We start from the raw sequence: 25318 nt of genomic DNA on the forward strand, positions 1-25318 counted from the left end.
AAGAGGGTTTATTAATGGGGCTGGGTGGCAGGAGTTTCAGTCAAAAAGACTGCATGACTGGCTGTGTTTCAATACGAGCAGTGAGAAAAGTGCCATCTGCATTTATATCTATGGGAAAGACATCATTTTATAGGATTGGAAATTGTGGTCGAAACCAGGGATGGATTACTGACAGGGCATACTGGGCAAGTGTCCAAGGGTCCTGGCCATTAGGGGGTCCTTAATGAGCAAAGATCTAAAGTGAATGATTAGGCCATTACGCTGTCAAACAGAAGACAATACGTAAAACACAGGTCGATGAATGTAAAGTCATAGAATGTGAAAGAAATTCAGAAATGTTTTTAGTGGGACTGTTTTTAACTGGAGCTAGATAAGTGAATGAAAACATGGATAACTGTAATAAACGTTGATTATAATGTTCATATTCTCTAATGGATCATATTAATAACAAACTCTGAACTAAAATGGGCCAGTGAAAACATACTGTCATAGTTGGTCACTGAGTTGGAGCTTGATAAAGAGCTAGACTCTGACAATTTGGTGGACGAGTCTTACCCTTTTTTCAAGGGTTAGGCTTCTTTCTATCACAAATGCTACTCAAATACTCATAATGGACCTGTAATGTAGTACAGTGCATGTTATTTTGAATGCTTTGGGAGGGGCATTCAGGGCTCTATGCATTGATTAATGCGTGGCTATGTGGAGCGAGCAGCACGGCTTAGGTTCAGAGTTCAGAGTTGCTAATGCATCCCTGGTTGAATCACACATTAAACAATGTAACTTGACTGAAAATGTCACAAGCTCTCTGAAACTCCAGGTTTTAGTGATCGTGTGCCATCTGTAGATTTCTGCTCTCGGCTAAGAGGAGCAGAACCCGTTGTGGCCTTCTGCTATTGTAGCCCATCCACCTCAAGGTCTCACATGTTGCACATTTGCTTTTCTGCTCATCATGGATGTAAATAGTAGTTATTTGAGTTACTGTAGCCTTGCTTTCAGCTTAAACCCATTCTTCTCTGACCTTTCTCATCAAAAAGGCCTTACCTCCTGCCTGACCACTATTTGCTGCATGTTTTGTTTTTTGCACCATTTGTACAAATCCCAGGAGATCAGCAGTTTCTGAAATGCTCAACCAGTCCATCTGGCACCAACAACCTTGCCATGGTCCAAGTCGCTGACATTCTGATGTTAGTGTAAACATTAACTAAAGCTCTTGACCTGGATCTGAATGATTTTATGCATTAAGTAATTGCATTATTGTATGAATGAGAACATGTGTTCCTATTAAAGTGGCTAATGGATGTATTTAGATACATGTACATTCACATGTTTCATATTTAGATCACGGGTACAGAGCCTTTGTGTCTTGTGGCAGTTCATCTGTGTATGCAAGTCCATGCAACGAGTCAAGGTGGTCCAGCGTCATCGACACTGTCTGTTCTGTCCCCCGAACAGGGACCCAGGAGTGTACACAAGCAGCCACTCTACATCTGCCAGCTGATTAATCAAGGCGATTCAGCGGTAACTGCAGCATACCAACTCCTTCCTGGCGAGTCCCTGTGTATTTATTTAGAGTAACCCATAGCCAGTCATGCTTGACCCAAAACTATCAGGAGCAACCATGGCTGCACCCGAGCATAAACAAAAAAAATGCGTAATGAAGTAAGGAGAAGGGGGAGCGAGGGTAGGTGGGGTAGGAAGGGGGGGGTTCTTGGAGATAGGGATCTGCAACTCTTGAACTCAGACACAGAACAGAATATAGCTCTCCATGTCCTGCTGTTTATTTCTCCTCTGACATGGGAAGGGAAATCATTGACCTCTAAAGGATGGGGGGGGGTTGCTCCATCCATCTTCTCCACTGAAGTCTTTTAGCTTGAGGGCATCAAGTCACTGTTTGTCCTGGAAACCTCCCTTCAATACATATTCCACTAATTAGAACAAGGGATAAATCATTGAAGCAGCTTAACGAGTGATGTCATCTTGACAAAGGAAGATTAAGAAATTGTTCCTGGACATCAGAGTAATAAATACGTCATGGAAGAAGTGAAGCCAACATTAAATTAACATTCCCATTTATAGACAGGCATTCTTTTTTTCTTTATTAATTAGCATCCGGTAAAGCTTAGCATCTTAACCTATTTGCAATTTAAAGTAGCTCGCTATTTGAAACAATAACACACTCCATTGTGTAAAAAAATGTGAATTCAGGTTCCCTGATGATCCAAGTTCTTTTATAACCCCCAATTATCTGCTCATGCTTGCTAGTCAAGTGCAACTACACTGATCAAATGCAGGGTCTGAACAACACTCTAAGTGGTCCTGCAAGAGTGAAAAACATAAAGAGTAAAGATGAGGCCTCTGAAAAGGCTTATTGATCGCACATGAAGGTTAGGCAACAGTGAGAGTGTTGGGGCTCTTAGGAGGCACTCCCATGTGGCGGAGGCCAGGTCCATCATTAAAACTAAACTGACGAGAAAAAAAGGGAAAGAAACAGAATAACCTACGTAAACAAAGAGCCCAGTCTTGCTCAAGCCAGGAATACAGAGCTGATTTCTTATAACCCTTAATAGCACCTCTTATCATTTTGACGAAGATTTGGGAATACTGTAAACAAATACATAAATCTTGTCAGTATATAAATGCTTAGTGAATTGGACTGAAGTGAGATGACCTCTAAAGCACAAAAGTTTTTAATAATTCCTAGCTTAAATTTCTAGTAAAACTTTTCCTCAGGCTGATTGCATTATATCTTTATATAAGAATGTACTTGTGTCAAAATTTTTCTGAGAGATTGTGTAAGAGAGAAAGAGAGAGAGAGAGAGAGAGAGAGAGAGAGAGAGAGAGCAAGAGGGGGAAAAAAGAGAGGGAGAGAGATGTGCTATTTGAACATCACAGCTGGCTGCTTGGCTGTTTATTCATAAACCTGCAGGACCATGTCAGAACTATTCAAAGGCATTTTAAAGGCACGTCCTGAGTGAAGTTTATTTGCCTGTGTCAGTGTGTATATGTGTGTAGATATATATGTGTGTGAGAGTTTGTGTGTGTGTGTGTGTGGCTCATCTACATGAGTCAGTGAGCAGGGTGGCAGGCGTACCACCTGGGCTGAATGCGCGTCCTGCTCAGCAGGCGTGAGCTCCTCTCTGGGCACAGCTTGTTGGGTTTTGACCCTTTCTCTAACCCTGTGCACCCTGCAGATCACTGGCAGCGCTGACTGAGGAGCAGAGGGAGTCTGGCTCAGCAGGAGCACAGCAGCCACAGACAGAGGAGGAACGCAAACACAACGGTAAACAACAGCACCTTTGAGTTGGGCTGCTGTCTGGCCTGGGAGCCCCGGAGTGTGACGGACAGACCGGTGTGAAGTCATGGCATCCCTGAACAAGGAGGATTCAACATCCTCACAAGTGTTAAGGACAGCTGTTACTAACTGAGGCCCAAACTTTTAAGTAGAGTGGAATAAAGTTTAAGGCTCTTGGTGCATTGAAAAAATAATGAAATAATAACATTGTACATTGACTTTTTTATGAACGTCAACCAGAAGTAAAGTTCAAATCTTAAAACAACATTTTTAAAGCTGGTAATCCCCAAAGGTGCAAAGGAAACAAAACTGCCTTTAAATGACCAAAGCTGTGGCACAGGAACACCATGGATACCTGATTACAAACTGAACTCATTAGGCTTATATCTATTTCTCTACAGCATGTACATAATCAACAGCTTCATCAAAGCTGTGTGAGGAAATCACACTCCTGTAGCGGTCATCCCTAAACACACTGACTATTTCACCACTGCATTTCCTAAACTGCTCAATGTCTGGTTTCTCAGAAATCTCCTGTCCATTTGGAGTTTACCCCAAACGTTTGGGAAATCCTGTGTTAGAAGCTTCAAGATGTTTTTTTTTATTAGCAGCGCTAATATATCTTCCCCACAAAATAAAGACAGTGTTGTGCATAAGAACTATATCAAACATTTCTCCGCAATATTGGCCATCCAATATTTTGAAGGGAGTCATATTTAAATGCAGATCATATGGTGTAATATGTGTTTTTGGTTCTTATGCTAATCTAGAAAATCCACATCGGCGAAGGAATTTCGAAAACAGATTACGGCTGCTTTTTAAACGTCCTGATGATACTAAGTCTACTGAGAAATCACCAAAATGTTAATACTAGGAGACAGCTTCTGCTAACAAAAATAAAATAAATGCAGGTCTTTTGACGTTAGGGTTTCTACTGATTTTGAGGTCGACATGTCAGTTGCATCAGGATTCTCTATTTTTTTTTAGACTTGGCAAACCTACAGAAATGCATTATTAATCTCACAACGCCTAGAGAGGTATTATTATGTTAACCTTGAGGCATCAGCACTTGATATTTTAACAAATCCAAAGTTTTTTTTTTCTGAAGAGTGGATTGTCAGCGGTGGTGTCAAAGAAGAGAATGAGGAAAGGCAACATTAAGAAAGGACACAGCTTTCAGTAGGCAGAGACAGAAGGGAGACTTCATGAAGTCACTCGATGAGCTGCTGTCAGTGGTAAGTAGACAGGTGCTTACAGTTAACACCAACCTAATATATCTATGCATATTTATGACTTTCTATGATTTCTTTTTAATGTCAGAACTGACATATTTTGGAAGCCTATGACTTTCAGATTTTCTTTCTTTCAATCTTTAGTTTCTTTCTTTCTTTCAAAAGAGATTAATGAATTTTTCCATTATAAATTCCTTAGTCAAAATAAAAAAGATTTTATTTGTTTTATATATTTATTTATTTATTATTTATTTATTAATTTAAAAAAAAATTTAAACACTTTTTTTTTTGTTGCTCTGCTGCCCCTGTATGTGTGTTATTATTACAAAAAGTCTAGTCAGAAATTGTTCCATGCTTTCATAATGGGAAAGCTCAGGGGTAGTGAGTGAAGAAAGCTGCTGCATCTCATCACAGAGGAGGAGGGAAATGACTTTATAGTCTCTACAGACTGAAACACTGATTACTCCCTAAGTCTGCCTCTTGCTTTGGCGACCAGCTCCTCACTTCCCATGGAATCTTGGCCCAGGGTCGAGAGTCAAAAAAAAGAGAAGAAGACGGAGGTGAGTGAGAGGGGGTTGAGATGTGAAATGGATGAACTGAGGCAAGTTTCTTTAACATATAAGCACATTCCTGAAGTTCTGAATCTGAAGTCTTAGTTAAGGCAATCTCAGCGGGTCTGAAAAGCCAGTGAATAAATGAAGTGCTAAAAGCATTCAGTATGTCCATTCATTTGTCATCGCCTTCGGATGCTTTAATGTGAACTACAGAAAAATGGACAGGGGAAATAAAATACAACAAACAAATCGAAAAGGAAGAACAATAATCTGACTCTAAAGTAGAATGAAACATCAACTTATAATGTAAATAAATATTAAATAACTTCATTGGTTTAACTGAAATGGCCTTTCCACTGTGCTCTTTCTCGATACTAAAAGTTTCAGATCTGCAGCACTTTCTAAGACTCAACACATTCTTCATTAGTGCCTCTTATTGTTCTTTTGGTCCAGTCCGGTTTTCTATATTTTGTATTTTACTGGGCAAAACTTTTGAAGCCTGTGTATTTTGAAAGAATCGATAGCTTCTTATGTACAGACCTGTCAGTCATGAAAGCATCAACTGTGCTGAGGGTTATGGAAGTGATTGGCATGAATAAACCAGAGGATCCAGAAACCATAACCTTCAGATGAGTTACAGTATGCTATAAAAATTTCTGCACACCGACTTTTAAAAATCCAGCACTATGGGGAAAAAACCCTGTAAAATGATCTACAGATATGTGCCTTAGCAATGCTGCGTTATACTTGTAAGTAATGAGTGTCATCATGTAGTTAAGGTCATCAAAAGATTTTCGTTAAGTATTGGCAGGTTGTTATTGTTGAACAAGTCAAACGTGTTAAATTACCCTCTGAAGTGAAAACTAAGGAGAGCCACAAGCCGATGCCCTTCATTTATGCTCCTATCTTAATTAGATTCTGGCTGTGTTTCTGTTTACCTCTTGCGCTCTGTCTCCCCTGACTCCCGGAGCATAGCCATTAGCAGCGGGAGAGTGTGTGGAGGTGAGAGGTGGACATGAGGGTGGGGAGCGGCTGTGTGTGACAGGCCCAAGCCTTTTGGACTCATCGCTCAGGGAACAGATGTTGGTGGAGACGGCGTGATTATGGCAGCGGCTGTGGCGGAACAGGGACGTGGCGGTACGGTGCACACTGAGTGCGGGGTTGGTGGATGGATGCTGTTAATTACACGCCTTCCCCAAGGAGGAAGATGACATGAGCCCGCCACTCTGCACATTCGCAGGGGTATAATTAAAGCTCCAGTAACAGTTGTTAATAGGCCAGAAGATAGAAGTGTTAGCACAAGGAGGGGGATGTTGTTAGAGGAGGGGGAATATTCGTCCCTCTCCACTGTCTGCTTTCCTCACTGCCAGGACCTTCCCGAAAGGCATTGGGAACATTCAGAGAAAATTTTAATGGGCTGGACCAGGGGAAGGACAGCGTATTTGAGTGGTTAAGTTGGGTCACTGGGGATGAAAACAGGAGGAGGTCCTGCAGGACTTGTACTATTAGAATGACCTTGATGGTATATCTATGTTCTAACTGCCTGCTGACTTGGCTTTTTAAACTCTGCACTGTAATATAAAATCAAACTTAGCCTCCCTGTCTATTTAGAAAATGGTAAAAATTCTCCCTGATACTTTTTGGAGGTGGCATAACTGTATCTTTAGAGCAATATAGCTTTGGACACATAACAATTCCAAAGTGTATTTCAGGCCTGATGTGGAGCACTAAGTGCAGTATTCTAGCCAGGTGACAGGCACTTTCTTGTCCCTCTGATCAACTAGTGATGGAGAGTGCCCATGGGCAGCGTTTAAAAGCCCCCACACAGCCTCCTGTGTCAGCACACATCACAGCAGCCTTTTTAGCAGCACAAAGCCCTCCGACAACCCCTCAAGCGCATCCTGATGCTCTCTTTGTGCTACTGGTATTATCAGAAAACGCACATGTCTGACTCTCAATCTCCCCTCGCCCACCTTATGCATTTTTCTGGGTGAATACATGGAGGATGGGTAAAAATTCCCAGACCACAAAAGAAACTGTTGGCAGGCTTTCTAAGAGTTTCAAAGCACCAGGAGTGTGCTCTGTTCCCCTCATTAACACTTACGTCTGCTCGACTGATTTCTAAAACTAACTGCGTTTTTGCACTAAGAGCTGGTGCGAAAAAAATCAAAGTGCAGCCTCGGCAGTCTTTTGACTTTAATGGAACATACAAGTGAGCATGATGGGCTGCACAGGTTGCCCGCATAAAATGTCATTAGGATCCATGGCAAACTGGAGGAAAAGGGCAAAGCAGATCCCGGCTGGCTGTAAGTGTGGGGTATGTCACATTGGCCTTCTAATTACTGCTGGAGTCGTTACAGTGTGCAGTGAGACGGAGAGACAGAGGACTATCACAGCAGAGATAATGTCTAACTTTGCCACTCAGTCCTGTCTTCCACTGCAGAGGGGAGTCCCACTGAGAATTACCCACGCTGAGTGTGACACTGAATACCCACCCAGATAAATGGAGGGGTTTTGGCAGGACATATTTTTAGCATTAACTCACTGACCCAAAAAATGATGTCCACAAAATGAGATCCCTCTGGATATTTAAGGAGAAGTGATTGTTTCCTTGGATCTTTTTTTTTGCTGGGTATATCACAGAAAAAGATTCAGAAAAGATCTGTCAATGGCTCTATTTCAGTTTTCTGAAGACTGGGATGTTATTTCTCAGGATAGATTTTGCGTATATAATTGCACCATGTAACAGGAAAGAGGGCTGAGCTTTACTGTTTCAGCTGTGATCATTCATCGCCATCAATTACTTTCTACTCAGCTCAAGAAATTCATTGCAGGTCATATGAGCTTTTCTCCGATGACCATCATAATGTTTAATTTGAAGGCTCTCCAATCACCATTTATCACCATTAATTCCTGGGAAAGCAGTGCTTTATCTTCATATCTTTAGAGCACTTCCTTAGTAGAGAAGAGAGCTGCTGAGTATTCATCTTTTCTCATGAAAAAAAAAATTATAATTGTTTTTTTTCTAAACGTGGAGCATTAAAATTTTGTAAAGATGTTCTCTCCCGTCCCGTTGCACCTTTTTTGTGTGTTGTTTTTTATGTTTACTTTTTCATGACTTATTTACTCATTTCTCGAAGCAACGTTATTTATATTTGATGAAGAGGAAAGAGAGTTTTCCCAGGTTCTTACCAAAGGCTGAAGTGCAAGCAAGGGTAGGAAGTACTGGACCTAATAACCTTTCATTGGCATGAGGGAATGCAGGTTCAGATTGCAATGAACTCAAGAGATGAAGCAGTCAATAGGCCAGTAAAAAAACAGAAACATAAATGTGTTGTTTATTCTCCCAGGATCAGCAGGAGCAGACAGCTACGTCCAGAGAACTGCTTTGATTAAAAAATCTGTGTAAACTTTCATGCTATATATGGGGGTCTATCTCTTAGTCACAACATATACTCCGGTTGCACCATAGTCACCCGATTATGAGCTAGACAAATAGTATTGATAGCATGCTAGGTGTATCAATTACTGCCCAGATGTCTGCTGAATGAAAATAAGGAGTGAGTCCTGTTAAAACATGTCGCCATATTCCTTTTGACACCATGCACCTAAACTAATTTGACCTCATTTATATTTGCACTAATTTGGTCAAATCAATAGCAGATCCCTTCGTGAGCTGTCACACGTTTGCTCAGTCGATAGGAATAATGATCAATAAGAGTTCTCTAATGCGTCGGATTTGACCTGAAGATCCATGCTGAATGAGGCTAATCAGTTTACGTTGCAGGGGTGAGGTGTGAAGGGACTGAAGACGCCTTGCTGTGGTTACGGACAGCATGTTAGAGACAGAGGTCCCACAGGCTCACTGGAGTTCCTGCATGAAGACTCATTTTGGTGGTGGTGGTGGTGGTGTTGGGGGGATGGTGTGTGTGTGTAGGGGAAGGGGTGGGTTTGGGTGTTGGGTGGAGGGGGGCTCAGAGCCTACTCAGTGCTGCACGTTCTCTATTCAAGGACAATGCCACTATTCACAGTTATTTACACTGAGCTCCAGGCTTGTTCTGACCCACTGATCCACTATAATGTGCCTACTTTTCTTTTTGCTCTGCACACTGGTTAACAGTTTGATGTTTTATGTACCATATGGTGACTTATTCCTGAACCCTTCCAGGAACTACATATGTGTCTTTGAGTACTTGGACACTTAAATAAATGATTTGCATTGCACACACAACTCTGGAGCTATTAGTTACTTACTTAACTTGCTTCTAAATCACTGTCATAAAATCAAAAACAAAATGCAAACAAATGATATTTTAATTGCTTTCAGTCTCCGTCAACTCAACGGTTGTTGTCTTTGACCATCTCCTGTTCTAAACCTGAGAGTGCAACATGTGTAAAATCCCTCTGTCACTCATCCCCATGGGGAAAACCAATGACATTTAAATTCAAAAGAGACAGATGGTTGTTGAGCTTCATAGCTTAGGTAACAGGTCTTAAAATGTACATAATACTTTTAAAAACAATAGCATCACTACCTCCATCTCCTTCGGTACTGTGTGGAAGTTCTCTGCCTGTGTGGAGGATTTCCTCTGGATTCTCCGTTTTCTTGCCCATGCTTAAAATCTCACCTGAGATAAATTTCCCCTGGGTGTGAATGAGTGTATGAACGTGTGTGTGTTTATGGTTCCCTGTGATGGACTAGTGTTCCAGACAGGATATATTCCTAGCTAACGCTCAGCATCCACAGTGACCCTTACCAGGATACTGTTCCAAAGGATCTTGTGAAGATTGACAGCAGCCACTAAGCAGCAGGATATTTTACTTCAAAACCGGTCACCTCTGCCCGGAGGTTAGAACATAAATAAAGATGGATCTTTCCACAAGATATTGCTCACAATCATACATCTACGTCAGCACAGGAATAGTGGCAGGATAAAACAGAAGCCATGTCAGTCTTTGAGGTGTCTGTGGCCTGAAGTAAGAAGAGGGAATCCACACATACGGATATGAAGTATAGGAAGTAGCTGGAAATGTTTTGCATGGAGAAATGGATAAATATCCCTCATAGACATTCTCGTCAGACATTCCAGGAAGTGACTCAGTGCTGATATTCTGTCCAGGAAAGTTTTTAGCAATATTTTACCAACTGATAACACAATAAGATAAAATTGCTAGAAAACATTTTAGGGTTCGAAAACTTTTGTGTTAAAAGTATATAATACATAACTAGGGCATTGAAGCTGCAACACGGTTATTAGAGTACAACAGCAATATTCTGAAACTTCCACATGGCATGGTTTTTTATATTAGCTGGGAACAGTTAACCCTCATTAATTATCACAATGCAAAGTTGACCTCACTTTGTTAACAGTGTACAACACCTCCAATTAAACATGACAGCATCACTTCAACCACCCACGTTCGTGAACCTCCACCCAACGTGTCCAACAGATAAAAAAAGAAAGAAAGCTGAATGCCATGCAAAGAATAGAATCCAACCCTGCCATATGGACAGGTGGAATATAGGGTCTGTGTGGCAAATAAACCTGAGGGACGAGAGAGAGAGAGAGAGAGAGAGAGAGAGAAGAATGACCTTTTCAAAGAGCTTGATCTAGGGCCAAGGTAGACTTTATTTATAGAAGGTATTTATAGGAACGATTTTCCCGAGGTTAGGCTGAACGAGATGCCACTTCTCATTACCAGCAGGTTCCTGCATGCACCTCATTTTACAGCTGGCTGAGCTCAGGCAGGAGGAGCCAGAGCAGCTGGGCCTGGGTCACCAGCAAAATCTTGCAGGCCAGTTCTTAACACGGTGTGTGTGTCAGATCTCTAGAGGTTTAAAACTCTGGGTTATAGGTCTCTCCCTTTGAAGAACTGCTTGACTGTACATGTACAGCTCCTGGCTGAGCCTCAGCACGACCACTATCTCACCCCGGGCCAATATGCATTGTCCTTCACATGCGTCAGACTTGTGCTAGCTACCGTTGTTACTACTGACCGTGAAGGTGTGTAATACTATGAGATACACACACACACACACTGCTCCCTCTTTACCTCCCAGGCCCTGTGTGTTGCTCCATCACTGAAGCAATAAGTCACCCTGGCAAAGCACCTCAGGCCCTTGCACAGGCCTTGCAGCCTCAGCATGGAGTCATCACAGCCCAGGGACACCGGGAGAGAATGTCAAATCAAAGACAAAGCCAGACAAAGCTGCAGCTAAGTGCTAACAGCTCTGTCGTCATACAAAGCCAGCAATCTACAGCACACTTTAGAGTGCAGACTAGAACCTTAAAAGGCTGTAATGCTTATACATACATATAGATTTATACCTCTAGAAAATGTCCTGTATTTTATGCAGAGTTCAGTTTAATTATTTCAGCATCAAGTAGTTCCCTCTTACCAAAGTCCCTATGGATATTTTTTTTTCTAGCAAGCCACAGTCCTCATTTAAAATCCCCAAATGGCATCAGATAGTAAAAAAAGCTGTCCTCCATCATTCGGATGAGACCCTGATTATTTCACCATTTTTCCATCTGCATGTATTCATCAGCAGGGCAAATTGACAGACAGCGAGATCACAAATTTCAAATTCAGCCAGCAGCGTGGACATCCCTCATGTCCTGCACCGAGTGGTAATCCGGTCTACGTCCAATCCCACTGGAACCTTTGTCTTCCGAAGGGATTTGGAGGGTTTGATGCTGCCAGATCTACTGAGTGCGACGAACAAATCACTCCGAGGTAGGTGTCAGATACGTATGTCTTCCCTTCCATAATTGCCTTGCCCCCCCCCCACACTTTTTTTTTATGAGCGCTCAGTCTGTACAACACTAGCTATTGCCTGGACTTGGTCATGTGACACTTTTAGCTCAGGTTGGAGAAGAGAGGCACAAATTCAATACATTATATTCAATATATGTCCAGATTTTCACCAGTAATTCAGAGGGCTGTCGCGTCAATTGGAAACACTAAGACGAGTTTGGTATCAAATGCATTTTTAGCAACTCCTCATTTTTCTGATTGAGCGTGCTCGCCTGTCAGGTGAGACCCCATTAGATGAGAGAACTGACAGTGCAGTAGTAATGACCAGAGATAGAAGTTGGGGGCCACAAAAGTTTTGCAAATGCACCGGAAGTGGTCACAAGGGAACATCTGACCTTTCGTAGGACAAAGACGGATCCAATCACCCATCCTGCCTTTACCACCGGGTCTGAATGAGAGGAATAAGCCCTGTCTTCCATCAACATCCCACATGGGAACTACTGAATTACTAATGCGAGAGTTACATTAATAAAATTTGTTTCAGTCCTGTCCTGAGGCTGACTGCTCCGCTCTGTTTTGCGGTTGGCTCCAAGCCCGTATCCATCTTAGAGGTTTTGAAATATTACAGTAGAATTGTGGCTCAACTGTCTGTAGCAATTTCCCCCAGGTTTTCTACAATCTAATTCTATGGGAGAACATGTCCAAATCTTCCATAAGCACCGAGCTCATTTTTATCATCTGCGAAGGCCCCATCATCTCCTCAGCGTGAGCGGTACAGCAGCTGTCAGAGCGGCCTGCTCTCAATCCTCATCATTAACTACTTGCTGGCTTTCTGATTGGCTCCTTTGTTCTCCAGTAAGGATTTAATTCCCTCCAGTCTGCAAGGCTTAATGACATTACAGACAAACTTTTTTTTCCCCCCCGTTAATAAAAATCTTGGCAAACACATAGGATGTGATTTAGTTTGAAAATGTGATATAATCAAGAAAGTGGTAAGCTGTGTCTGAAACCGGAGATTTGAAAATGCTGCATATGAGCACGTCACTTAGTATCGGTAAGAACAGCGCATAGGCATGCGTTGTCCACGGCGGTCATAATGCCTCTCATAGGTAAGTGTTTCCTCCACCAAACCTCCAAACCTCCAGCATCACTAACTCCCTGCAGCAATGTTTCAGTCTACTTGACTGTCTGTCTGCTTGTCTGTCTGTCTGACATCATGCATGCTCTGATCTCCATGCACGGTGAAAGGATATGACAGCTTCATTTTAGCCTGTCAGGCCTCTGAAAAGCATTTTCCCCCTCGCACTGACAGCAATCTAGCATTTCCAAATTAGCAGAAACATTAACCTTTAGCGTGAGTCTAATGTGTTCTGAATGGAGTGTATTAACTTTTATTTGATAATGTCAATTTTTTTTTTTCTGTTGGTGTTTGCCACTAAAAAAAAAAAAAAAACAACCCACTGTTTTCCTTCCATTGGATTTCATTTTAATATTTCATTCTATCGACAAAACGCATTTAAACTCGTCAGCGTATTTATTGAGTTTGCTCTGAAGCATTTTCCGGTGTTCTCTCAATGAGTCACTATTAACCTCGACACGTATTAAGGAAGAACACAGAGGTTTGCACTTTTTAAATGTCATTTTATCACTCCGCAGTTACGACATGGAAAATAACAGTATTAGTAGTAGCACACACACACACACACACATCAACACAACAAATACGAGTTAGGAGTCAGGAGTGTATCCCAGTACGAGATCTGAAGTGTGCATCTACGCAAAGGAGAAGAAGAGCCTTGACACATATGTGCAAAGCAGCTTGTCATGTGAAAACAGTTGCTTTAATATTTGCGGCCATTACGCTAATTAGGCAAAAGCACACAGATGGTGCTGTTTCACAAACTCTCAGACTGAGAATCAAAATGTCATCACTGCCAACATTAGACATGCAGGAAAAAAAAAATCCTGACAAATCTTTCCTCACTCCCATCAGTTTTACTTTTTCTTCTTCTTCTCCTTTTTTTTTTTCTTTAATGGAAACCAACATGAAAAGGCGGCATGCCGTTGATGAAAACGAGGGGTATTTAGCAGTGAAACAATGGTACTTGGGTACCATATGCCGCTCTTTAAATGCTGTAAGACAGCTGCAAAAGCCAAGTGTTCCTGGAGATTGGCCAGGTCCCAGAAGAAGATTTCCACTCAGTTGAAAATGTTTCCAGCTATCAGGAAGAAGCCACTTTTCATAGACTTGCTTCCAGATGCAGGCTGGTTCACTCTGTGAAGAAGAGAGCAGTGTCTGTGCTAGTTGGGGTTGAATGTGACACAGACAACAAACCACAACACATACACACACCCACACACACACAAGGTAATATAAAAATGTGTGGTAAATATGTGACTAGAAGGTTCTACCAGTTAAGTTCAAGCCTTTGCTAGTTTACCCTTCACTAATCACACCTTCAAGCACTCAGCTCTTCCCCTCACTAAACACTTTATTTCCTTCAGCTGGACAAACCCTCTATGATTATTGCACTCTTCAGCAGGCTATTAGGACTAGCAGTTACCGAGCCTCTTGCCTGCTTTCAAGTCAAGATGAAACAAAGTCGTTTCTGTGTCTGTCGTCATCACCGCCAGGGCTTTAAGAGGGAGAAAATATTTCTCCGATATACATATAAAAACAGTATAAAAATAAAAAACAACTGCAAATTAGCAGACAGATTATGAGCTCGTTCCTTTACCCAGAATTACTTTAATAACTTGGCACTCACTGAGGTCTCTTACTGATTACACGTTCTGTATTATTTGCTCTTTAAACCTGTCAACAGTGCTGCACGCTGCTGGAATATTTAAGATTCAATATAAGAACCGAAACTGTATCCTGAGCTCTGATGGATGATTATTTTCTAGTCTTTCTATTTTTTTTTTTATTTTTTTTGGTAACACTAATATGAGCTTATGCATGTTGTCAGAGCCTTTCCGGAGAAGTGAGACATTTTCAATAACTGTGTTTTGCCCGTGGTAGGGATTAGCAATAAGCTGGGAACTATTTGTGGATGTTAGACAGCAAACCTGGCCATGTCTGCAGGGCTTCAACTCACCTGAGTGTGTGTGTGTGTTTGCACATGTATAATCCTTCTATGCAACAGCCTTGTCGTCATGGTACGTAAATTTGTGGTTTACCGTAAGGCACTGCACGTTAATAAAATGATAAGTTAATAGATGTGAACTCCTTCCCGCAAATTGCCAGAGAAATTCCCTGGCAATAAGAACTGAGAAAATAATGCTCACAAAGTAATGGAGGATTAATGCTGCTAATAAAACACAACACCACCTGGATTATCAGAGTAATAATCCTATTTTAGCTCTCGGAAGACGTGAGAGCATGCCTTTGCGTGTCACGCCACAGGCATTTCAGTCGAGGCAGGTATTTTGTTTGTTGCCGAAATTCTTGCGGTGAGAAATTTGATAGTGTCAAAGCCCCGTTCAAAGATCTGAAAATTTCAGAAATATACATCGAGTAGGAAATGTGATCGTCCAGAAACCTAAAAAAGAAAAAAGCGTTGTTAAGTTTTTGTTTCTTCATTCATTAGAATGTTTTCTTTGAAGAAGAAGAAGAAGAAGAAGAAGAAGAAGAAGAAGAAGAAGAAGGAACATAACTGATATCATGGATAGTTGGTGAAAATTCTTTACAGTACACAATCTCTTGAGATTTATTTTGCTTAGCTTAAAGCTGGTAAAGAACACACATGCAATTATAAAATATCTGTATCTACTGTACACCTACATATTCAAATGATTCATATTATATATTGTTCAAAACCAAGAAGAAAACAAAACAAAAAATATTCTGCATATTAATGCAGTCAGTGTTTTCACTGTAATGACTATAATTATGATTTCTGTCACATTGTTGTTGTTATTGTCATATTGCGCATCTTGAACTGATGCATAAATACATAAACCCATTCACATTATTTTACCGTTTTTTTTAGCTTTAATGATGTTATATATCAGTTAATTTATATTCCATTGTATTTGTATAGCCTGATAACAATAGACAATAGTCACAAAGAAATAATAAAAGTTGTATTGAACTTCATCTTAGATGATGTGCCCACTTCAAAGAGCTGGTTATTAAATAAGAAGCTGAATGATTACTGCCGTCAAACTCACACATCTCTAAAATGATTACCCCTGTGTACCTGTGCATCGTGTTGCCTGCCCCAGCTATTTCATTTATAATTCCTGTTTGTTTGGAAACAAGCAGAAGATGATGCAGTAGGGATGCAGTAGTGCTGCTGGCCACTCTGAACTGTGCTCTCTGTTCTTACGCCCAGAGAATGCGTTTCCTTTCAAAGGGAATCAGGCCCGTATCAGATTTGTTCCTCTGAGCTTTAATGAAAGGGCTCAGTTAGCCTGCGCTCATGATTATCCTATGAGTATTGACTTTGGCCTACAGTCATGAACAGATAAAATGGTGTGAGGCCTTGTCCTAAGTGATTACTCAGAATTACAAATCACTTCGCACGTAACTTTACCCAGCCTGTCTTCCTGGCACCCTGGACTCGTACGGCTGCCAAACGCCTGCTGCACACATCGACACTCACAGGCCGCTGATGCAAAACATCCACAAAAGCATGTATGTGTGTGTGTGTGAGTGTGTGTGTGTGTGTGTGTGTGTGTGTAGAGGGGGACGTCACACAACAAGCTACAAATAGCACAAGCACATCTCCACATGCACACTTGCGAAAACAATATTTGCACATTCAAAAGCACACATTCGTAATCTCAAATAATGGGCTGAGAGTGTTCATGGTGCACATGTATACACCCACACACTTATGCAGCTACACAGAGAGAGAGAGAGAGAGCTATAATATTCCTCTCTGACAGCTGAGTTTTAATTGGGCAGACGGGTGTAGCGGGCCGCTGTCACACGCCTGGCGGTTTGAGGCTTTGTGGGACAGGCCCCACGGTGGGCGCTGTCATGTGGCCCTGGCTCTCTGCGGGTCCCCCTCCGTGGGTGTCCCAACTCATTTAGGAGTGCACAGACAAAGCGCCAATTAAAAAAGGGGGCTTTAAACAATCGAACCAAGCCCCCTGGGGCTTAGCAGACAGCCTGCAGGCCAGGAGATGGGGCAAAAAGACACTGACTACATATTCCACATCTATAAATATAGTGCTAATTCATACAGCCATATATTACTGTCTGTTTAAATGAGAGAGGAATGAGATTTCCTGTCCTGTGCAAACAAGTTGACACCTAGAAAAATTACGAAATAAATTAAAAAAAGTTTAAAAAGATAACCCATAATGTGTGAATATGATAATTTAATATTTCATTATAAAAGCTTCTTCTAATTCTGTGCATTAATGATGAAGATTAAGCAAGAGAGATCTAAATTTACATTCAAGGCAAAGATTACCTTTCCCTGCTAACCAATTAGAGGAAGGCAAGCAGGAAAGTGTTGGGATGTTAGAGGAGACAGGAAAACAACTCGCAGTGTCACAGCAGAAGGCCCAGGCTGTGCATCTGCTCCTGTCTCGGTGCCTGGTGTGGCGTGGAGGAATCGCTGAATGATATTTCGTGCCAAACTGATGAACCTTGCATTTTTAAGAGCAGGAAATGTTTTTAATGTATATCTCTGTCACTCCCCCTCACTAGTCCTATCATATACATGAGGTCCATATGCCAGTTCCATATGGGCCGCCACCCTCTCCTGCCAGTCTGACGGAGAACTCCCATCCATCACGCCGAGAGCAGAGCGTTCACTTGTTATCAGCCCAGACCAGGGAGAAGAACTTACACACACACACACACACACACACACACACACACAAACACTCCTTTCCACTCCTCACATAGCTCAGCCATATGCGAGTTGTCCTGGAGGGGGAGATGCAGTCTTGCAGTTCCAGCCCAGTCCCTTCTCCCATCCACAGGAAAACACACATCCCTAAAAACTGCACTTAACATTTATCATGTAAGGACTTATTGCTGAAGAATGTGCTTGTCTACAACACAAAAATGTCAAAATGAAAAGAGCATTGTCTCAGTTCTGCTCCAACGGCATGTCCTCCTATGAAACACGCTTCTTGTTACACAGAAATGTAAAATAATAATCACAATAATAATAAAAAAGTTTGCTTGATTTAACTTCACTAAAATACTCAGCTGTTGTTTATTATATTGCACAACATCTATTGCCTAGATGTGGTTTCCGATTTTTTTTTTTTTCCCCAACATCCAGATGTGTGCATGCTGGGATATTTCTTGCTGTATAGTAAGGAATTAAATCTGATTGCAGTAAATTGATGTTCTCACTAAAAAAATACCACCGTTTTCTCTCCAAGTTACACACAGAATCAAAGAGAAAGTATTCGGGAGGGATAAGAGATGAACTCAGCCCTAATGGAAAGAGGAAGACGGCATTGATTACAGAATATATATATATATATATATAAATATATAAATATATATATATATATATATATATATATATATATATATATATATAAAGGGTTGGGCAATCTGATATGAAGGGAGAAAAAACAACTCATTGGAAAACAGTCAAATATAAAGGCAAAAGTAAATAAACACACACAGACACACACAAAGAAAATGATTTATCCTTTTCTAAAAGGTCTAATGATTGCTGGGATCATGAGGGCTGGATTTAGCCTCGGAGAGACACTTGGGCTTCAGTGCTCTTGTATGTCATGACGGTCACATAAGAAGGCGGCTGGGGAATATGAGGATGAGTAACCTTACACCCCATTAAGAATAATCATATTTATTTCGCTGGCCTGGCAGGAAGGCAATGGTGTGCACGTCCTTAAGTAAATTGAATCAGGGGGACAGATGATCCTGTCTGTGGCAGAGAGAGACAGAGTCCCCACTTCCTTGTAGACTCTGATAACATGAATTATTAAGTGAGTGTAAGGAGAGCAGGCGACTTAAATGTAATATGTGGCCTTGTTATTTGCTACTACCTTTTGTAACCTTTCAGGTTTAATTAAGGCTCGGGGACGGGGAGTGGGGGGTGGAGATTACAGCCTCTGAGTGCTAGTTAAACTTCCTGCAGCATCATAGAATGGACTTATCTTACACACACTCACACACACACACACACACACCAACTGTGCACTGATTTCGTTTTAATAAAAAATAAAGGGTCATGCTGTTTCAGTAAAATAATCAACGACTGGTATTTTATTATTATTATTATTATTATTATTATTATTATTATTATTATTATTATTATTATTATTATTATTATTATTATCATCATCATTATTATTATTATTCTATCATTCATTCCTATTATACCACAGCAATTCACCAACAAGTGCAATTTTTGATTTAGAAACAACCAACACGTTTTTTATTGTCTTTTACTTTTATCCATTTATTGTTCCATTTATTATTGTGGAACATCTGCGAGACGAGTTTAATTTCTGTTATCATTTATATTAAAGCAGCTATACACAGTAGTTTACTTTACTTTGCTTCACCCTCTCTCTTTCTCTCTCTCTCTTGTTACTAAATAAACAAACAATATTAATGCAGCTTGTTAATCCATGATATAGCCTGACATACCCTGATACAAGGTACTGAAGCTGGAGATTCCTTCCATCAATGTTAAATAAACATCTCCTTACACTTCACATAGCTGTGATTGTCTGGGGTTTTTTTTTTTAAGATGATATATATTTTTTCATAATCTGTTTATAAATATAGCTTGCTGTCTTTACAATGAAGGAGCAGTTACTATAGAAACCATGAGTGTATTAATATATATCTATTAGTAAACCTGCAATTTGAATTAGTAATGTCAGAGCTGCTAATTAAAAGAAAATGAATTCTGACAAATCAGATTTGAGAATTCGACAACAGTGTGGTGTAATAATACCAAACCCCACTCATCCATCATAGTGTAAAGAAAAATCAGACCACTCACTGATCAGAGATAGTGATTGAATAATGCAGTGATTCTCTGATATATTATTTAACACAAATGCAGATTAGGAATAATGGACATATGTATGTTTGCTGTGCATAAACAATCCCATAACACTCTGACTGCACCTTCATAGTACGACAAGTTTGCACCAACATCCCCAAAAAATCCTGACAACAGCCTCCCAGGATGATATAATCCACCAGTGTGACTCTCCGACACCATCAAAGGCAATGTGCTGCACGAATGATGGACAGGCTTGTATAAATACACACTTCAGGATGGGTTCATCAAAGGGAGTCTGCCATTGCTGTGGTCAGTGTTGTCCAACAAAGTGTCAGGAAAGATGAGGGCAAATAGCACACTCTGTGATTTGATTCATAGAGAGTCTTCATATGACCTCTTAAGCGGTGATGGCCGACGGGTGTCAGTTCGACCACAAAAACGAGGGCTCTATTGATCAAAGAGTAATGTCAAAACAGCCCACTGGCTAATGGCAGATCATAACAGCTCGCTTTAAACAATCAGAGAAGATCCGCTGATGTGAAGGGCCAAGGGCCGGCTCAGCCTCGCTGGAGCAATGTTGACATGTTCAATTTATTTCCTACCAAACCCTGAGTAATTATCTAAACATCCTAGCATGCCATTCACTGAATTCAAAATAAGAAAAAGACATCAGAGGTTTTTTGCTTCTATGTGTTCTGGCACTTACAGTAGAGCAAATCCATTATGAGGTTAATATCAACCATAGTTTGGGAACGTGAACTCCATGGAGGATATGTTTTACAAAAGGGAAAGCTTTGTATGCTGTGCTCAGCACTGTGGTGGTTTTCAAGGGCTTTGTGTTGTAAGCACTTTCATTCGCGGTATGCTTGTGGTTTGGTCTGCCGCCGGCTCCAGTATATTAACACACCTTTTTTTATGTTCTCTTCACACTAACACTCCATCACTTGCCCTTGTATATACGTCTTCAAAAAAGATTTTTCTTTTCGCCCATCAGTTTTTTTCTGCAGCGGTAAGCTGGACCTGCGGTAAAGCTGGCGCACCGTCCAGCTGTTTTATCCAGAGGGCAGGTGTGCGCCTGTGAAAAGGATGAAAGATAAAGGTGTATATCCTCCCTCAGAGGCCAGGATTGTGTTTGCGAGAGGAGAAATCTCCTACTTAAGAGAAAGAGAGAGAGGATGAGCGAGAGACTGAAGGCATTCCCATAGCAGGTGGTCTGCCTCATGAAACATCTGGAGGCTGTGATGGCCAGATAAGCTCTGCTATTTACAAATCCGAAACTTTGTTTAGACAAAGCCTCTAAAAGCCATTCGGCTTCCAAAAGCAACTCCGTTTTCCCTCTCATTCCTGAACTTCCAGACCTGGGAAACTGGCAAGCCGAGCCGAAACTTCCCCAAATGAAGTATGAGAACAGGCCAGCTTTATTAGAGGACTGTAAATAAACAGCACGTTTCAATAAAATTACACGCCCAAGCTCATTTGCATTCCAAACTAATGTCCAAAGTAAAGTTACGAATTTCATGGGATTGCATTTTCGAGTAGCACAAGTGTGCTGCCTAAGGATTGTAAACAAATACTTGATATAGAATTATAGAGACATTGTTTGAGATCTAGTGCTACATGTCAGAGGAAGTCCAGCCAGCCATATAACCACATCTCCATGCTGCATGTTTATTCAGTTCACATGAAGATTCAGCTGAATTTAAATGAATGTGGTCCCTATATGCAGTCCACAACATTTTGTGGAAAAACAACTCTTCTCCTTATGTGGAAGGAAAACATCCCCGAGTTCAGTTTGTTTTTTAGACGTGTCTGAACATCTCTCCTCCTGTTCGTTCTTAAAGCTCCATTATTGGAAGTGTAATCCACTATGACTCATTAAAACTATTTCCACTTAGTGAAACATGTCCCATCACAGAGGCCTCATCCATTATTCATCCATTTAGACACATCTTCTTGTATACAAGCTCTCTCTCTCTCTCTCTCTCTCTCTCTCTCTCTCACACACACACACACACTCTCACTGACACACACACACTCACACCTGCGAATGGCTCATAGGTTTGATGTTGATGTAATGCGGTGAGGATTAATTGTGTATGTTATTAACCTTTCCCACTGAGAGGTGCCATCTTGCAGAAAGGATCCCAGAGGAAGTTGTGAGCGTATTGCTTTGCAGGAATGGAGCTGATTTTTTTTTTTGCCTTGCAGATGCAGACGCTCTCTGCTCACATCATGCCTTTCCTAAGTTCAAAGCAGGGCGTGTGCGGTTTCAACTGTCCTGTGAGTAATTATGAATGGTACAATCCAATAGCTCTGATATTGCCATAACGCTTTAAGCTCACAGACGATGACTTCCAGATGTTCCTGATGCACTAATGATTTGTTAGAGATAAAAATACTTAGTTTCAGAGGGCATCGTTGACAAAAAAAATTCTGACAGCTTCAGCTATCACTGCGATGAGAACAAAAGATTATGAAAAGTGAAAGCACAGTCATGATCACAGAGAGAGAGAGAGAGAGAGAGAGAGTGAGAGAGAGAGAGAGAGAGAAAGATGGGGCTCCAGATGTGATCCAAGACAAATGGCTCTATTGATAGAAACTATAGGACAGAGCGAGCGAACGAATCGAGTGCTCTGAAATTTATCAGCTCACTGCAGCGAGTGTAGGGAAATTAAGTGATAAGAAAATCAATTGCTTATTCCTGCATCCATATAAATGTAGCTAATGTTTAAAATTCCCTGCAAATCTGCAGAGAATGCAGAGAGGGGAGGCGTGCGGGGGGGGGAGGACAGGGAGAAGGCGGGGAAGAGGAGGTCATCAATCATGGCTCGGTGACACACAATGAAACCTGACCGGGGCCCAAGATGTTTTAATACGGCATCCATTAAAGCCCTCAAATAAATTGCAATTTGGAAAACAGAACATAATACCGGCCAAGTTTTCCTCATCCATCTTGCGGCGTGTCATGTAATGTAATTGCGTTGTTAATTTATCCAAGAATTTCCTTGGTACACCATTTCATCCACATTGGTTAATTTCCCTGTAGAGTATATTTTTCTCTCTGCGCCGCACCCCTCCCTTTCCCATCGCTAGCGGGGGCAGAGTAATGTTTCTGCTTAGCATGGCATTAGTGGAAGGGCTAATCAAACGGCTGAAGTCTCTGACACTTTATCAATGACTAGCTGTGCTGGCTGCGTGCCGTCTGGCTACGAGCGGCCCGAGATTCAATCACCCCCTCCACGCTCTGTCATTAGTCCCCCCCAACAGCAGGATCACTCAAAAATGCCCACGCATTACATCAATATTATCGACAGAAGGCTTTGGAGGCATTTAAGGCTGGCCAGCAGCACTGGTCTGAGAGCAAGACACTTCCTGTTGCAGAATCGGGCAGCACTGAGCATGCTCAATATCGCAGGAGACTTGTGAAGTAAAACAAGGCTCTGAAGCAAGACTTCTTTAATTGGTGGTGTGGTGTTTACCCAAATATTGAAAAGATTTTCAAAGACAATTATGCTGGAATTAGATTAGATTGTAGAGCAAGTTGGCAGAGTGAGGCGCCTCGATTTTTGCATATTCTGCACATCTGTCTAAATTAAGCAGTGATCCTGTGGCAGAAACAACAGCGAACAGGAGGGGTCACCCATTCTGACATGTCTTTGAGGAGCAGTGGTTTTCAGCGACTGAGCTGACCCCTAGCTCACTTATCAGGTGAGTATCACTAGCCTGTGCAGGGGAATATGTGGGCCCATTGTAGACAGGTCTCATCCAGTCTCTCGTCTGATAACACGGCTATTTTCTCACCTGCTGTCACCTGGCCGGGGCAGGAAGGATTCCACGCGGGGCGGGAGAGCTGCTGTCGTCCGTCTGAGTGGAGAACAGAGAGTCTCGCCATGATCAAAGGCTGACAGCAGAGCCGGAGGAGAGAGAGACCTCTGCCAAAACAAAGGCTTTATTGTGATGAAATATCCAGGGAGAAGCGGCACGCTCTACCGCACTCCTCCCCTACCCCCAAAACGCAACGCAAGCCCAAAGCCAAGCCGGCATTGCAAACTGATTACAGAACACTGTCTCCATAATTACATTCAACTACATCAGTGTTTGATAGCGAGTAGAAAACCAAAAAGAAATGAAATTAAAGGGGGAGAAAACGGAAAGCAAAGAAACACACAGAGTACACACTGTGCGGTTAAAGAAAGTAAAACGGGCCAAGATCACTATAGGCTGAACTGGATGTGGTGAACATAGGAAATCCCGTCTTACAGCACTTACGGAAAGTAAAATCAGCCGCTTGTCTCTGCGTTTACTGCGAGACGCCTCCAGATGGTAGACAGCTCCAGATTGTTAGGATGATGCTTTGAGTTGAAGAACATCAGCTTGGGTGCAATTTAGTGTACAGATTTCTGATGGGTCTTTATCTGGTTTAATCATTAGGCATGCTTTTCAATGAAGACAATTATACCTTCAGAAAATCAGCTTCTTATTTTTATAGTTTAACCGAGCCATCAACAGTTTATCATGAAATTCAATTAAACATCTTGCTTTAATTAAACAACAACAACAACAACACTGACAATGTAGATAGATTTGCTATATTTAAACCACATGGTCTGACTCGCTCGAATTTTCTCCAAATATCAAATTTCTGCAATTTAGATAAATCCTGAACCTGAACGACTAAACATGTCACAGATTTCAGCAGCGTACGTCGGCCGATATTACGGCTTCCCTCTTCTTTTGTCTCTCTGTTAGATTTGATTCATAGGTGTAAATGACGTCTCTTGAGGTGTGTGTGTGTGTGTGTGCGTGCGTACAGAATAGAGACCTACTGTAGCAGGAGGCGAAGTGCGCTGCTCCGGAGGCCTGCGCCTGTCAGGACACGCAAGAGAAGACCACAGGAAGGGCAAACAAGTGCTTGTACGTCAGTCACCGCGCTGACAGGTGAAATGAAGGCTTGACAGCACTGACATCCAGTGTGTTCTCCCAGCCGCGCTCTTCTCCGTGCTTAGCCAGCACTAAGAGGAGAGAGATAAATTAGTAATAGTGCTTTACCTGTCAGCAGAGGCATTCCACACTCGCTCTTCCTACACTGTTTTCTTTTCTTTTCCAAACCTCCCATTTTTAGTCGAAAGTAAGCAGGAGGATGACTTTGAGCCCCGGCCTGACTATCAAACTTCAGACAAAGGGCGCTTTTTTATGACGCACTACGCGGACTGATGGTTGCGCATGCTAAAAAGGAAGCATGCACTGTATGATCTCTGTCTGTAAATTACTTTAAGATGTGAGAGGTCTGCTCAGAAGATTCAACAAGATTAAAAGTAGAAAAAAGCATAGAGCAGGTCTTTGTGTTAGTGTGTGTGCGTGTGTGTGTGTGTGTGTGTGTGTAGTTGTACTCACGTGAAATAGGCAGAAATCTACTTCAGAATTTATCACTAAGACAATCATGGCTTTGCAGTGTGTACTTTAATTTCTAAAGCCTGTGTTTCATCAGGTTTGAGCCAAGACTTAGCACTCATG

General features: G+C 41.6%; 1 protein-coding gene across 2 annotated transcripts in view; it reads right to left on the reverse strand.

The window, feature by feature from the left end:
• The window catches only part of dph6 (diphthamine biosynthesis 6), a 111574-nt gene extending 86678 nt beyond the window's left edge, over positions 1-24896 (reverse strand). Inside the window, exons 1-2 of one of the 2 annotated variants that reach the window (XM_058398381.1) lie at positions 24631-24896; positions 23606-23736 (exon numbers count right to left, since the gene is read on the reverse strand). The gene's annotated coding sequence lies outside the window, so the exon portion shown is untranslated. The remainder of the gene's footprint in view (positions 1-23605; positions 23737-24630) is intronic. The other variant, XM_058398382.1, reaches the window with a different exon arrangement.
• Positions 24897-25318: the final 422 nt, after the last annotated feature.

Source organism: Hemibagrus wyckioides, linkage group LG09 (genome assembly GCF_019097595.1).
Source record: "Hemibagrus wyckioides isolate EC202008001 linkage group LG09, SWU_Hwy_1.0, whole genome shotgun sequence".
Taxonomy (NCBI): Eukaryota; Metazoa; Chordata; class Actinopteri; order Siluriformes; family Bagridae; genus Hemibagrus; species Hemibagrus wyckioides.